Source organism: Mytilus californianus, unplaced genomic scaffold (assembly GCF_021869535.1).
Source record: "Mytilus californianus isolate M0D057914Y unplaced genomic scaffold, xbMytCali1.0.p SCAF_13, whole genome shotgun sequence".
NCBI lineage: Eukaryota > Metazoa > Mollusca > Bivalvia > Mytilida > Mytilidae > Mytilus > Mytilus californianus.
Window position 1 is genome coordinate 42048363 of NW_026262615.1, and position 14493 is coordinate 42062855.

Below are 14493 nucleotides of genomic sequence, written 5' to 3' on the forward strand. Positions count from 1 at the left end.
TTTTATAATATGGGCAATCGTTTTCTACCTGATATCGACAACAATCAATGTGTTTTTTGTCTAGGATACATGATTTTTTGTTAGTTGTTACATGTATATTGACTTTGAACTAACTTTCAGTAACTGCGAGTACTCTCAGATCGGTACTTTGTGTTCTAGTGTTTTGTATCGATCTGATGAGTCAAGCATTTTTCAACTGATTTTTAGTTTATTCTTATGTTGTTGTGACTTTACACCATTGTCCCAGATTTGGGGGGAGTGTTGGGAGCCTGCAAACAAGTTTAACCCCGCCACATTTTGTGTGTCCTTTAGTCAGGAGCTGATAATCAAATAGCTGTCGTTTGTTGCTGTATATCATATGTTTTTCGGGTTTTGTTTTTTTACACAAATCTCGTTTTTTTTTTTGTATGAATTGTTTTTCATTTTGTCATGACGGGGACTTTTATAGTTTGCTGTGAGGTGTGGGTTTTGCTCATTGTTGAAGGTCGTACGGTGACCTATAGTTGTAAACTTCTACGTCAGTTGGTCTCTGGTGGATAGTTGTCTTATTGGCAACCATGATACCTTATCTTTGGTTTTATTCTATATGATTACCTAGATATATTTTTGTTTGCGTTCATGAGATGCGAAGTTTTTTTTATAGAAGATTGTGTGTAATTAAATGCCATGCAGTATCTCTTCCGTTATTTGTACAAAGTTCTGAACGAAATTTGAATGCCCGGCTTAGATAAAAACCTTGAGCAAGTAACTGATCATGATATCCCATAATAGTACGAAATATATAAGATAAATAAGTATTTTTATTTTATTTGTAACACTTTTTTTGCATGTCAGTGCTGTGTGGTCTGGCCGTCAATCCCCTACAATAAAAAAATAAATAAATATCAATTATTAAAACTCTTTGCATTGCAAGAAATAAATGACAATATGAGAAATATATCCATACATGAGTTAATAGTACGGACAAAAATATATTTGTGACATTGGAAATTGTCCCGCTTCTCAAGAAAAAAAATGATGAAAGAGTTATACTGATCCTTTATGAAACGTTGATTCCTTAACGAAACTCTTAATGCATATTGGGATATCCATCAGCAATCTCTTATTACATTAAAGTATATCTTAAGTAAGGAATGATGTCCAAAATGTAGATATAAAAAAAAGGTAAAGTTTTGAGTAAAATCAAGTGTAACATGATTTATAATTCCTAGAAATGAGGCAACAAACAATATAGTTGTGTTTACTTTTTTCCTGTCGACTATAACACATTTTACATTTTACTGACATTTTTGAGTAAGCACCGTTAAATTCCGTACATTTATGCATGGTGATGCACCGTTAAAGTTCATAGTATGTAAAATATTAGAAAAAAATTAAAATTCATTTTATCTACCTACCTAAACTAAAAAAATCTACAAGGAGGCAGGAAACAAATATATAATTATACTTGTCAGACGTAAAACACACGTATATATGCTTAAAATTGACAATATATTACCACGTTTTTATGTGAAAAAAAATCGCCGCTTGTGTGATCATGAAAAAATCGGTACAATTTGCATTTTGATAAACCATACAAGGCAATGGTTAGTTGCTAATTTCTATATTATTTAGTCTCTGATGGAGAGTTGTCTCATTGGAAATCAAACCACATAATTTTGTTTTTGTAGAAAAGACATTAAAAAATATAATTAACCCTTTTCTACAAAGTAAGTTGTTATTTTGAAAGTTCTGAGACAAAAATATAATTAACGTTGGTCTTACCAATAAGCAGTATATATACAAAGTCTATTCAACTCTTTAACCAGTTGTTGCGATAGAAGTTCTGTTTGCAAGAAGAAGTCCCAGCAGGAGAAGAGGAGCTATAGAATAAAACATAATTAGTTAGTCATGTTCAGAAGTATCCAGTGGCAAATATTTCATTCGTATGCAAGACGAGCTGTGTTTAGAGGTTAATGGTCCCTTGTTTTTTAAAAATAATAAAATAATTTCTGATTTCTTAAATTCCTGAAAATAATTAAAGGTTTCTTGTATTTTAAAACTAAAAAAAAAATCTAATCCAAATATATGAGGTCAGTCCAGAAAAGCGTTTTAGAAAAGTGTTATTTTCAATTAAGTCGGCATAGATCTTTTCGCGTAAGATTTGAGCTCTAAAAATAATAGTGCATTATGAGATGACAGCAATTGTTAAAATAGAGAGGAATAAATGTTGCATTATGGGAGATGACAGCAAGTGTTAAAATAAAGAGGAATAAGTGTTGCATTATGGAAGATGACAAGTGTCAAAATAAAAAGGAAAAATATGTTGCTTCATGTAATGTGACAGCAAGACTTAGTATAAAAATAAAGAGGAACAAATGTTGCATCATGGGAGGTGACATCAATTGTCAAAATAAAGAGGAACAAAAAATTGATGTTCTAGTTTGCATCTTTTGAAAAGTATAATGAAAATCAAGCAATATCAGAAAAAAACAATAATGAAAGAGTCATTAATTACTCGTTTTTATAATATTACTCTGATTTTTACGAAATTTATGCAGACGAATTGTACATAATTATTAAGTATATTTACCAATGAATGACCATTTGTTAGGGTTTCTGTAACTTCCAATAAGATATTGGTCGTAGGCTAAACGATTTCTTTCATTTAAAGTATGAACGACGTTCTGATATGTCTTCAATGGGTAACCTTGACTAACAGTTTGTCCTCCACCGCCGTAATAGCCTCCAGCGTGACCGCCACCGAATCCAGCTGCACCGCCACCGACCCCAGCTGCACCACCACCGACTCCAGCTGCACCACCGAATCCTGTATAACCATTGACGAGTACTACTGCTAGTACACAGGGAACCAGTAAAAACAGTAATTTCTGCATGATGTTAGAATGAACCCCCTATTACTGAGCAGAAGACACTTCAGGAGATTGCGCGTTTTGGTACTGACCGAGGTTTTTATACACCGGTTGTCATGAAATTGTTATCCAATCGCCCAGTATCTAGGATTGACGCACCACTGGTCACGGAAACTGTGGGGATATTCTATAACTTGATGATTGATACACTGGCCGAAATACGATTGACAAATTAGCTGTCATTCATTATATTCCGGGTAAAACTGAGGTTAATTCTTATTTTTATGTAGTCCTTAATATACGTAAAATATCCAGAGGGAAATCTTTCATTTCATGCAATTCAATACACTAACAGTTATAGCAGTAGAGGAACATTCGAATTTTAAATTCACAAAAGTTGATAATTATTATAAAAAAAAGACTAATTCTACAAATATTGCAATACATATTTAATATAAACAGATATTAATCTTGACAAACCGATATAAACTGTTAGCTATATTTATAAAAAAATCAGTGCGAATTTCTTTTAAATTAGATTATCAAAAAAAAAAGAACGAAAACTATCATATATAAATCAATACTAATAAGTTAGACATAAAATTATAGAAAAAACGTACAAATAGAGTGATACAGAGAAAATGCATGAAATACACGTAACTTTTTATAATCATTTACATATTATCTATATTATAATGGTCTGGATGGGGGTTACCAGAATAGAGAATAATGGGTAAAAAATACAAAGAATAGAGAAAAATGGACCAAAAAAATAAGAAAAATGGACCAACAAAATAAAGATTAGAGAATAAAGGGGGCTAAAATATAAAGAATAGAGAAAAATGGACCAAAATTATAAAGATTAGAATAGAGAAAAAAATCAAAGAATACAGAAATGAAGGACCCCCGCATCCAGACCATCTATTATGTAATTCGGTAATTGCATTGTTCGTCCCACAAAATGTAAATAACGTCACATCATTGCTTGAATTTCCATTGTTTCGGACGTTTTTAACCAATCACAACTTTGTTGTCTACGCTTTTGAAAAATATAACACAGAATGCATTAGATTCTGATGGTGAAAATAACTCGTATACTTTATATTGAATTCTGATAGTAGTTGATGTTATATTGAAAATACTTGCAGACAAAGATGAAAATTGAAAGTGTTACTTTACATATGTTTGAAATCATTCTTAGATGTTAATTTTACAGATCTATCATGCATGGGTCCACGTTAAAAACAAGAGGTGTATGTTGTTTTTGTTGTTGTTTTTTTATTATTAAAAGGTCTTTTTGTGCTTAAAGCAAATACTTTCCGTATATTGCAATTTATAAATCTTATATATATATATATATATGTGTGAATATCGTATTTCTGCCCATAGTCTAAATATAGAGTCAGACAGATATTACAATGTAGATAGAGTGAATAGGGGTTATGTACTATGTGCAATATCTATGTTGTTGAAGATGAACACTACTTGTCAAACCAGCATCTTTAAACTTCTATATACTGTTGTTATCAGTTCACAATGTGAAAGGAATGAATATTAGTTAAATTTTGTCAAATAATGAAAAAATACGTAAAATGTAATTTTATTTATCATATGATTATTGTCATGTATATATATTGTTTAATGATTTTTTATTGATATGAAACTGATGCATTGAATATACATTGTAAAAATGTGTATTCTTTAAGCTGGATTGCTTTTGAATGAAAGTATTATTATCAACATTAAGGTTTTTCGAAGCTTCTGTAAATGGTTGCTGAGCCTTTCAGATGAGGATTAACCTAGAAAAAGTCATAAAAATTAATACTGCAATTAACAAATGATTCCACATCATATTTTATTTTCTTCTACAAAAGCAGGACAGGGACAAAGGGCAGTAACAAAGTATTCCAATGATCCCTGACCGTTCTCGAAATCTTTTTCCCTTGTGGTCCTTGAAGAAAATCTGCTGGTACTAACTTTTATTTCTTTTGTAAAACACCAAAATTGTGTTGGTCCTTTGCAAAATTTTGGTGGCCAGAACTTTCGGACCACCACTTTTGAAGAACTCTGTGATCCAGTCTCAAAGGTGTGGTGCTGTGAAAGACTTTTACCTCACCACCGCACGAGGAACCATGCCACTGTACCCGGCCACTCTCAAAAGTGCGGTATTGTAAGACTTTGCACTACAGTCATTATGGATTTTGCTATGGCCACTCTCTGTAGTGGTTCAATTGCAGAGCCCACTTATATTACCATTTTGCAATAATAATGGGTCACTACTTAAGTTTTAAGCTACATATCTATTAAACAAAGAATTTATTAAAAAAAAGCGTTTAATGCATATCTCTGATTCATTGTCCGGGTTTTTGGTTTACTTTTGGTCCCTTTGGTTGTATCAATTCTTCAAAATTTGTATTAGGTTTAGGACTTTCTAACGTTTTGGCATCAAGCATGACTAAAGAGACATTATTGTCGAAATACGCATCTGGGGCAGTAAAATCGGGATTGTTAATATGTTATTAAAGTCTAAAAATCTAATATAACAAAAACAACTTTCAAACTATATGCACATGCCATTCGTGGGCATTTAGAAAAATGCATATTCCCCACTGACTATAGTGTATGTAAAACAATATTTCACAGCTTTAGTAATTATTTTTGATGCAATAGCATCTGCACACCTATATTTCAAACCAGGTAGGCCAAAAGTCAATACACACACAGACACCATTCATTGTTGAGGAAAACAACATAAAACAGTACTGCGTACTAGAATGCATTAAAAACATTCTCTGAATGCATATGCATGTACCGGTCAATCAATATTTTCCAAATAAAAATTAAAAGGAAAAAACTATGAGAATAAATGTTTTTTAACCTTCATTGAACTATTGATGTGGTTTCTTACTAAAGTGTTGAATTGATTACCTTTAGGCACGGACTATTTGATTTTCGGGGGAGAAAGAAATTTGTTTTCCTTGGTGAAGATGATGAAGTCCGAATATTTTTGTTTACAGCTTACATTTTAGAAGCATGTATGTGTATCTATGAAAGAATTAAGTAAAGATTTACAGAAATTTGTGATAATAAAATCACTGACTTCATAATTTACCAGCTATTCTTATATTACAAATGTGTACGGTCATTAAAATCTAAGAAGTCACTACAAACACGGGTATAGGCTGACATAGCGAACTAGTTTGGAAGTAATTTCCATTCAGACTTGCATCCCGTAAGACGGGGCCGAAGTTACATCACCGTCAAAAAAGGGGGACGTCTTCTTTGTCATAAACATTTGTATAGAGTTTCTCGTATGAGACTGAAATATCAAAATCAAGAAATGGTCAACTATTGCAGATTATATTAGATTTATCAAAAGTCAGTTTCCATGGGTAAAATTCCGCAGTTTAATTAGAGAATTCTTGATTATGTAAGGAAAAAATATCATCAAGGTAACGGTAAGTGTTTTTAAATTTATGAATTAAATGGGATTTAAGTGGATCTTTACGAATAAGTCAGTTTTTTAAGACTTGCATGTCAACTATCTTCAAGACGAAGATCAGCATTATTTTTTTCCATAATTATGGGCATTTCCCATATTATTTCATAAATACCACCCTATATCCTATATCTTTCCAGACTTTAAATGTGGCTTGAGACCAGTAGTGAGGGACTGGATGGGGTTTTATAGAATAAAGAATAATGGACCAGGAATACAGAAAAATGAACAAACAAAAAAAGAAGAGAGAAATATATGCCAAAAAATTTAAGAATAGAGAAAAGAGTCACCAGACACTCAGTAGTGTTGTATTGAAAAATCAAATACTTGGCACGAAAAACAGCAATTAAGTCGGCAGTTCCTAGTTTTATGCCCCCGCCGCGTTGGAGGGGGCATTAAGTGCTACCCTTGTCTATATGTAGGTCCGTCCGTACGTCCGTACGTAATAGGTCCAAAAATCGGTTTCCATTCTCTAACTTTAGTTTGCCTCACCCGAATTTTATGACACATATACACAAGGCTTATTACCACAAAACACAGATCAAGTTCGAATTTGGGCGGCGTCACTTTCATCGTTCTAGAGTTATGCCCGTATATAAATGAAAAAAAAAGCTGAATTTTTTGTTTCCGTTCTCTAACTTTAGTTCGCCTCATGTATGTATGTATGTATGTACGTAGATCCTTCCGTTTACGGAGCACCCCTTGAGAGCTGCGAGGGTACAGTGGAGTCCGTGTACACTCCCTATCGGGATTAATGGAGACGTGTCACTAACGTATTTACAATGTTCAATATTTACAAGGACAATCCCCACCCCAACACCAGGGAGTGTTAGGACACCGGGCAGAATCTGTTATTATGGTGGAGAGAACCACCGGGCTGCTCGGCGGAAACAGACAAACCGAAGATATATCAGTAGATTGATCTCCAGGTCAAAGTCGGGATCAACTTTGACCAACCGAGGCCCCCATAGTACACCAATCTCATGTTATGGCATTTGTACACAATGTTTTATATCATAAAACACAGATCGAGTTCGAATTTGGGTGGCGTCACTTTTACAGCTCTCTAGTTATGTCCCTTTATAACGTTATACGCAAGTGGGGGCATCATCATGGACACATTCTTCATTTATTTTTTTTATTATTTAAATAATTGAGTTTTTTGAGTCGACATTTCAAGATTTAAAAAATATAGAATTTCGGATAAAAGTTAAGATTTCAAGGTTTAAAACTGCAAATTAAAGTAACAATTTTCAGATTTGCAATGTGGAAATTTCGACTACAAAAATAAGTTACGGCTACTACCGAAATAAGATCTGTCTTTCATATATACGCTCCAATAAAAAATAGTTTTTTGTATTGACATTTCACTTTTAATTACGGTAATAAGTACAATTAAATGATATATATACAAGCTTTTTATTTGATCTAGACTGTTATAATTCTGTAATTTTAGAATTTTAGATCCATAACTGTTAAGAAGCCCGTGAATAAACCAATAAATCTTATGTTTTTAGTTCAGTGAAATAAATGTTACTAATATTTGAAGGTGTAACTTTAAACACGAAAATATTCTTATAATTCATCATCATTATGACAATGTTCCTTAGTCAACTTTTCACCTACATGATATCCAAGTCGGTTACACAACACGAGAACCTAGTTGTCATGAAGTACCCGAAGGTAAAAACTGTTTGCCTTATTCTAAAGCATTGACGTTTAACGAGTGGCGTAACGACTGATTGCAGTATAAAAACCGAATACGGGTTTAATTCCGACAATCTCCCAGTCAGAAAGGTCTTTGTAAATAGGGGATTCACATTCATTACCAACATGAAACAACTGCTGCTCCTAGTTCTCCCGTGTATTGTTGCAATAGTTTTGGTGAATGTAAATGCACAAGCAGGTTTCGGTGGCGGTGGTAAAAGTGTCGGTGGTGCCGGCGGTTATGGTGGCATGGGTGGCTATTCAATGAATTCTGTTTACTATCCGTACCCCGTCCAGAGCAGATCAAGACCAAGCGTTATCGGACCACTACTGCAAGAAATCCAGGCAGAAAACAACAGAGCAATGATTGCAAATCTTTGTAAGTTACTTTTATTTATCTTTTTTAAGATCATATTAGTTCTGTGAAATAATGTAAATTATTAACATATGAAACAAAATATTAGTACTGAATGAGTAGGACCCTAATCCTTTATTTATGTGACAATTTTAAATATGTTTGAGGGTCTGGTTGGGGGGGGGGGGGGGGTCCTTCATTTTTGTATTCTTTAATTTTTTAAGCCATTTTACTTTATTCTTTATATTTTGGCACCTCATTATTATCTATTCTCTATTTGTTTGGTCCATTTTTCTTTATTCTTCATAGTTTTTGTCCTTTATTCTGTAAAACATCATCCACACCCTCATGTTTGTTTTAAATCTTTCAATGTTAAAAATACTAGCAATATGTAATTACATTCGTGTATGCTGATTTTTTGTAATTTTATAGGGTTGTTAAGGCGTTGATTGTGAGCAGAATTTTAGAATGAAGAGCTTCAGTGCTTTAAAGAAAATGTGGCTCGGTCAACGCATTTACACCACAATAAAATTACAAAAAGAAGCGCTGAATTCTTAAATAAAGACAAATAAGAAAATTCTGCAACTACGGTATTGCCGCTAGAAGGCTTGGAACTACTGTATTGATGTAAGAGGGTCTTCATTTCTGTAATACCAGTATTTAATTCATTAGGCTATTGTCTCTATATGTGTTTGTTATGTTTTGCTCTTTATCATTTATTCTTTATATTTTAGGACCCCTTTATCTTCTCTACTTTTGTCTATTTTTTGCCTATTTTTCTTTTGTTTTTGCCCATTTTTCTCTTTTTTAGCAATTTTTTTTTAGTCTGTAAACAACATCATGACCCTCTTGTTAGGTAATCTAGATATATTTACACCAGTGAGTAAAAGAGGCTTTGGGTTATACGGCAATAAAACTGCACCTCAGTAACAAAAATAATCAAAGGACTCATAGAGGTCAGCATACGGTCTTCAACAATGCACAGATGTCTGTACAATATTATCAAACTCTAATTCGTCCAGAATCTATACATTGTTCATGTGTTGTATGTTTCTAATGTTAATGCAATGTTTGCATTTTAACACGTCAGGATTTTACTTTTTGCAGTAAAGATTATTATAAAATTTGTGAATAAATCTTACAGAAACAATCACAAAACTGTCACAAAAACTGAATTCTCCAAACAACGAAGAACATTACGATGTGACATACGGCAACTACTGGCTGCATGACCAGCTTCTGGACTTGAGAATTCATTTTGGATGCATATCGATATAATTTCCCTCCAACTAACATTATTATCATTTAATATAACATTTTGAGAACCTGAGTTTATCCCCCGGTTTTTGTTGGATTGTTCAATCTTTATTTCATTACTGTGTAATGTTTACTGGAGTATAGTTTGTATGTTCTCTCGTTTGACACCTATACCAGAGGGTCTGGATGAGGAGGGGGTCCTTCATTTTTGTAGATTTCAATTTCTTAGGCTATTTTCTCTTTTCTTTATAAATTTTGCCTGTTATTCTCTATTTTCTATATTTTATCACCCCATTCTTCTTTATCTTTTTTTTTATATTTTAGCATCCCATAATTTTCTATTCTTTATTTTTTTTTTTTGCCTATTTTTCTCTATTCTTTATTTTTTTTTAACTTTATTCTGCACATTTTGCCCATTATTTGCGAGTTATCACCTGATTTTTACTTGTCATTGGGAACACGACGGGTGTCTCCAGCGGAGAAGAAACAGCTTATCTTACAAGAGTATTTGCGCTCACTCACGGATTCACTATTTCATTCTCTCAATTTTAATTACCTTTCGACTATAGGTGTTGGCTGTCTTCATTCTATCAATCAATCACTCAATCACTCAATCAAGCAATCGTATATCAATCAATATCATATTATATTTCAGTTGCTTGGGGCTTGCTCTTAGCAGTAATGAATAACTTAACAGGAATTATCAGTTAAGGAAAATTTGATGAAAACTAATGTGTTTAAAGGTAAGATCAATTATTTTTCCAGAATATTATATGTGCACTAGGCCATAAATATGTCGAATATTTGAGATTTCTTTTCAAATAATGTATCATATATAGGAAACTGCGAGAGAAACACAAAACATATATATATCTAGATTGATATTTTTCCGTTGAAAGGCGAATCTGATATTAACGAAGTTACGATGGAAGACGTTTCACAAAAGTCTCAAAATCTTAAAATCTTATATGGAAGAACTATTGAAAATCTAGCATTGCTGTGATTACATTTATAAAATAAAGATACCAGAGTAACGAACAAGCAGAATGTTACATTCATACACAATATATGGAACGCCAAAACTGTCTTGTTATACAATCCATTGCATAGTTATCTCTTTAACAGGACAGTTATGTAATATCTCTATTCTATAGACCTAATAAGCTGTAAAATAAGTGTAGTACGTACAAATTATTTTCTGTTTTAATTATTATTTTCTATTTATAATAAAAGTAACTCTAAACTCAAAAAATAATGTTTAAGACTTCATATATTTGTAAATGTTATTACACAATTCAAATGGCTTTTTTTTTTGTTTACTTTCAGGGGGTATTTGGCGACCAGACATCAGGTGTTGACAATTTATAATAAATTAGTTAATTTATTTTGGCTTTTGATTTCTCTTGTTAGTTATTACCGTTGAACACTTTAATCTATAGATATAAGAAGATGTAGTATGAGTGCCAATGAGACAACTCTCCATCCAGGTCACAATTTATAAAAGTAAACCATTATAGGTCAAAGTACGGTCTTCAACACGGAGCCTTGGCTCACACAGAACAGCAAGCTATAAAGGGCCCCCTAAAATAACTAGTGTAAAACCATTCAAACGGGAAAACCAACGGTCTAATCTATATAAAAAACGAGAAACGAGAAACACTTATGAACCACATCAACAAACGACAATCTTAACTAATCTCAGATTCCTAACTTAGGACAGGTGCAAACAATTGCAGCGGGTTTAAACGTTTTAATGGAATCAAACCTTCACCCTTATCCGAAACAATAGTGTAACATCACAACATAGAAAGACACACTATAAAATATCAATTGAAATGGCTTAACTCAATCAAAAGACATATTAACACAAGTGAACATACACTACACATTTATCATACAGAGGTCATTGTTTACTTACACCATTATAAAGCTATCTTATTTTTTTGCCAATCAAAGTTCTTGCGTCGAAGAAAACATTCGTAAAATTTGATCGATAATGATAATATTTATAATATCGTAGGCACAATATTTTTTTTCTACATATCTCAACATGGCTTCTTACTAAACTTAATATAAACATTGATCGAATTTAACGAATGTTTTCTCTGCCACAAGAAGGAGAGGAGTGTCTGGATTGGGACTTCATCTCTGTATTCTTTATTTTCATGCCATTTTTGTTAGTCGAACCTATTATGAGGCATGGCGATCCTACATTACGACTGTGGAATTAAGTTCATTCTTTTTAAACATCAATAGCTTTGTGATCCTTCTTCGTAAATTTGCATGAAACTTGGACATAAGCTTTTTATGATCAAAAAGTTTTTCGATTAAAAGTTTAATAAGATTTTTTTTTATTTTCCCGTTCTTTTCTGATTAAAAGAACTTTACTTTTTTGCAGTAAAACATTCTGTCAAAAATTCGTTGGAAGTACTTGATAAATTACATGCTTATATTGGTGATTTCGAATCTGTTCAAAGTTTTGATTTTTCTACCCTATATACCACGTTGCCTCATAATCTTATTAAGAAAAAATTCGCACACCTGATTAAATGGGCATTTAAAAAGTCGGAATGCGAATATATATGTTCAAACTCTTTTAGGTCATTTTTTAGTAACAACAAACAAAAGAACTATGTCAATTAGACCTGCTTTGATACTATAACTGTCCTTGAATTTTTACTATATAACATTTTTGTTTGCTATGGAGATTCCTTATATCGTCAGGTTATCGGAATTCCCATGGGGACTAACTGTGCACCACTTATTGCGGACCAGTTTCTGTATTGTTATGAGTTACAATGTATGACTAAAATCAGCAAAGACCCATCGAAATAACATCTGATTCAAAAATTTAATAACACTTTTAGATATTTAGATGATCTATTGGCTCTCAATAATGACGACTTCAGTATGTACACTAAAGAGATTTATCCTGCCGAACTGACTTTAAATAAAGCTAATACTATAACAATGAACACTGCCCTTTCCTGGATCTTGATATCTTTTTCTTTAACGGGAAACTTAATACCAAAATTTATGATAAAAGAGATGATTTTTCATTTCCTATTGTTAATTATCCATTTTTAGATGGTGACGTTCCCTTGTCGCCATCTTATGGTGTTTATATATCTCAACTTGTTCGATCGTTCGTGTATGTAACAACGTATTTGATTTCAACGAAAGAAATCTCTGTATTACTGAAAAATGATTACACCAGGGTTTTCGATATCACAAACTAGTCAAAACATTTACTAAATTTTATCATCGGTACAAGGACATCATTCGTAAATATAAATAAACATGCAGACATCTTATACGTTCAGGTATTTCACATCCAATATTTTATGGTAATATTCTTTACAAAGCACAAAAATGTCGGCATTCACCTCAAAAGCTAACCAAACCTTTAAACAGACTTATTCAGAAAGGATATAGTTACGATACTGTTGTCAAGTCATTAAGGATTGCATATTTTGGTATTAATATTGATTCACTCATAGGGTCTTTGCATCGGAAATAAACACATTTATTCTAAAAATAGTTGTTGGCATGATACGGGTTATGTTCTTCTCATATATTTTATTATGGTATGATACTAAACCCCTAACGGGAGGGATTGTACTTGATTTTCATATGATGAAGACATAATCTTTCAATCAGTTTAATTGAGGTTTGGAGCTGGCATGTCAGTAACTGCTAGTAGTCCTTTGTTCATTTATGTATCATTGTCATTTTGCTTAGTTTCTTTTGTTACCTATTCTGACATCGGACTCGGACTTCTTTTAAACTAAGTTTTATTGTGCGTATTGCTATGTGTTTCTTTTTTCTACATTGACTAGAGGTATAGGGGGAGGGTTGGGATCTCACAAAACATGTTTAACCCCGCCGCATTTTTGCGCCTCTCCCAAGCCAGGAGCCTCTGGCCTTTGCTAGTATTGTATGTTTTTTCATTTTAGTTCATTTATATGTTTTGGAGTTAAGTGTGACGTCCATTTTCACTGAACTAGCACACAATTTTATTTAGGGGCCAGCTGAGGACCACCTCCGGGTGCGGGATTTTCTCGCTGCATTGAAGACCCATTGGTGGCCTTCGGCTGTTGTCTGCTCTTTGGTCGGGTTGTTGTCTCTTTGACATATTCCCCATTTCCATTCTCAATTTTATGGGTTAAAAGCTATTTAAGACATCAATAACTGATCAAAATTTTTGATTTTGTCTTTGATTTATCTGTATTTTAGTTATAAACGGACTGTTGTCTTTTTTGCATTTTACATTTAGAAACAGTCTGGAATTAAATATTTTAGACATAAATAACCTTTTCGAACGTTCATGGAATTTTATGAAACTTGAACGGATTATTTTTCAATATTAAGATATAGCATCTAGTGGAAAAAAAGAAAAAAAATATCATTTAAAATTTGTCCGTATTTCACTGATAAATGGACTTAGTTTTTGGCAGTCAACATTACTCTTTTACTTAGACATTAACAATAGCAGGAAAGACACAGGGTTCCATAGAACCCTTTAAAATGTTTCATTATTTATTACTTAGCCCATTATTCTCTTTTCTTCATATTCTTTAGTTCGTTTTTATTCCCTGTTTCCTTTTCTGTTTCCCCATTATTCTTTATACAGGACCCTCATTTATTATGTAAACGTCATTATGAAATGAACAATGGCTCATGTCGAATAATTTCATAGCCCGAAAAAAACAACTTGGTAGATGTGTTATGATCTAAAGTAAATAAGCAAGGATATGGTGCGTCTGACTTTAACACAACATTCCCATTGTCAAAGAAAATGGAACAGCATTTATACTGTTGAT

At 32.7% G+C, this 14493-nt stretch overlaps 2 long non-coding RNA genes across 2 annotated transcripts; one reads left to right on the forward strand and one right to left on the reverse strand.

The window, feature by feature from the left end:
- Positions 1 to 782: 782 nt before the first annotated feature.
- LOC127723818 (uncharacterized) lies at positions 783 to 2923 on the reverse strand. The gene is made up of 3 exons (XR_007992270.1): positions 2573 to 2923; positions 1765 to 1862; positions 783 to 860 (listed from the first exon to the last, which is right to left on the reverse strand). It is a non-coding gene; the product is annotated as an uncharacterized LOC127723818 (long non-coding RNA).
- Positions 2924 to 8116: 5193 nt separating this feature from the next.
- On the forward strand, positions 8117 to 11054 carry LOC127723696 (uncharacterized). Its single transcript, XR_007992213.1, has 3 exons — positions 8117 to 8437; positions 10326 to 10413; positions 10997 to 11054. It is a non-coding gene; the product is annotated as an uncharacterized LOC127723696 (long non-coding RNA).
- Positions 11055 to 14493: the final 3439 nt, after the last annotated feature.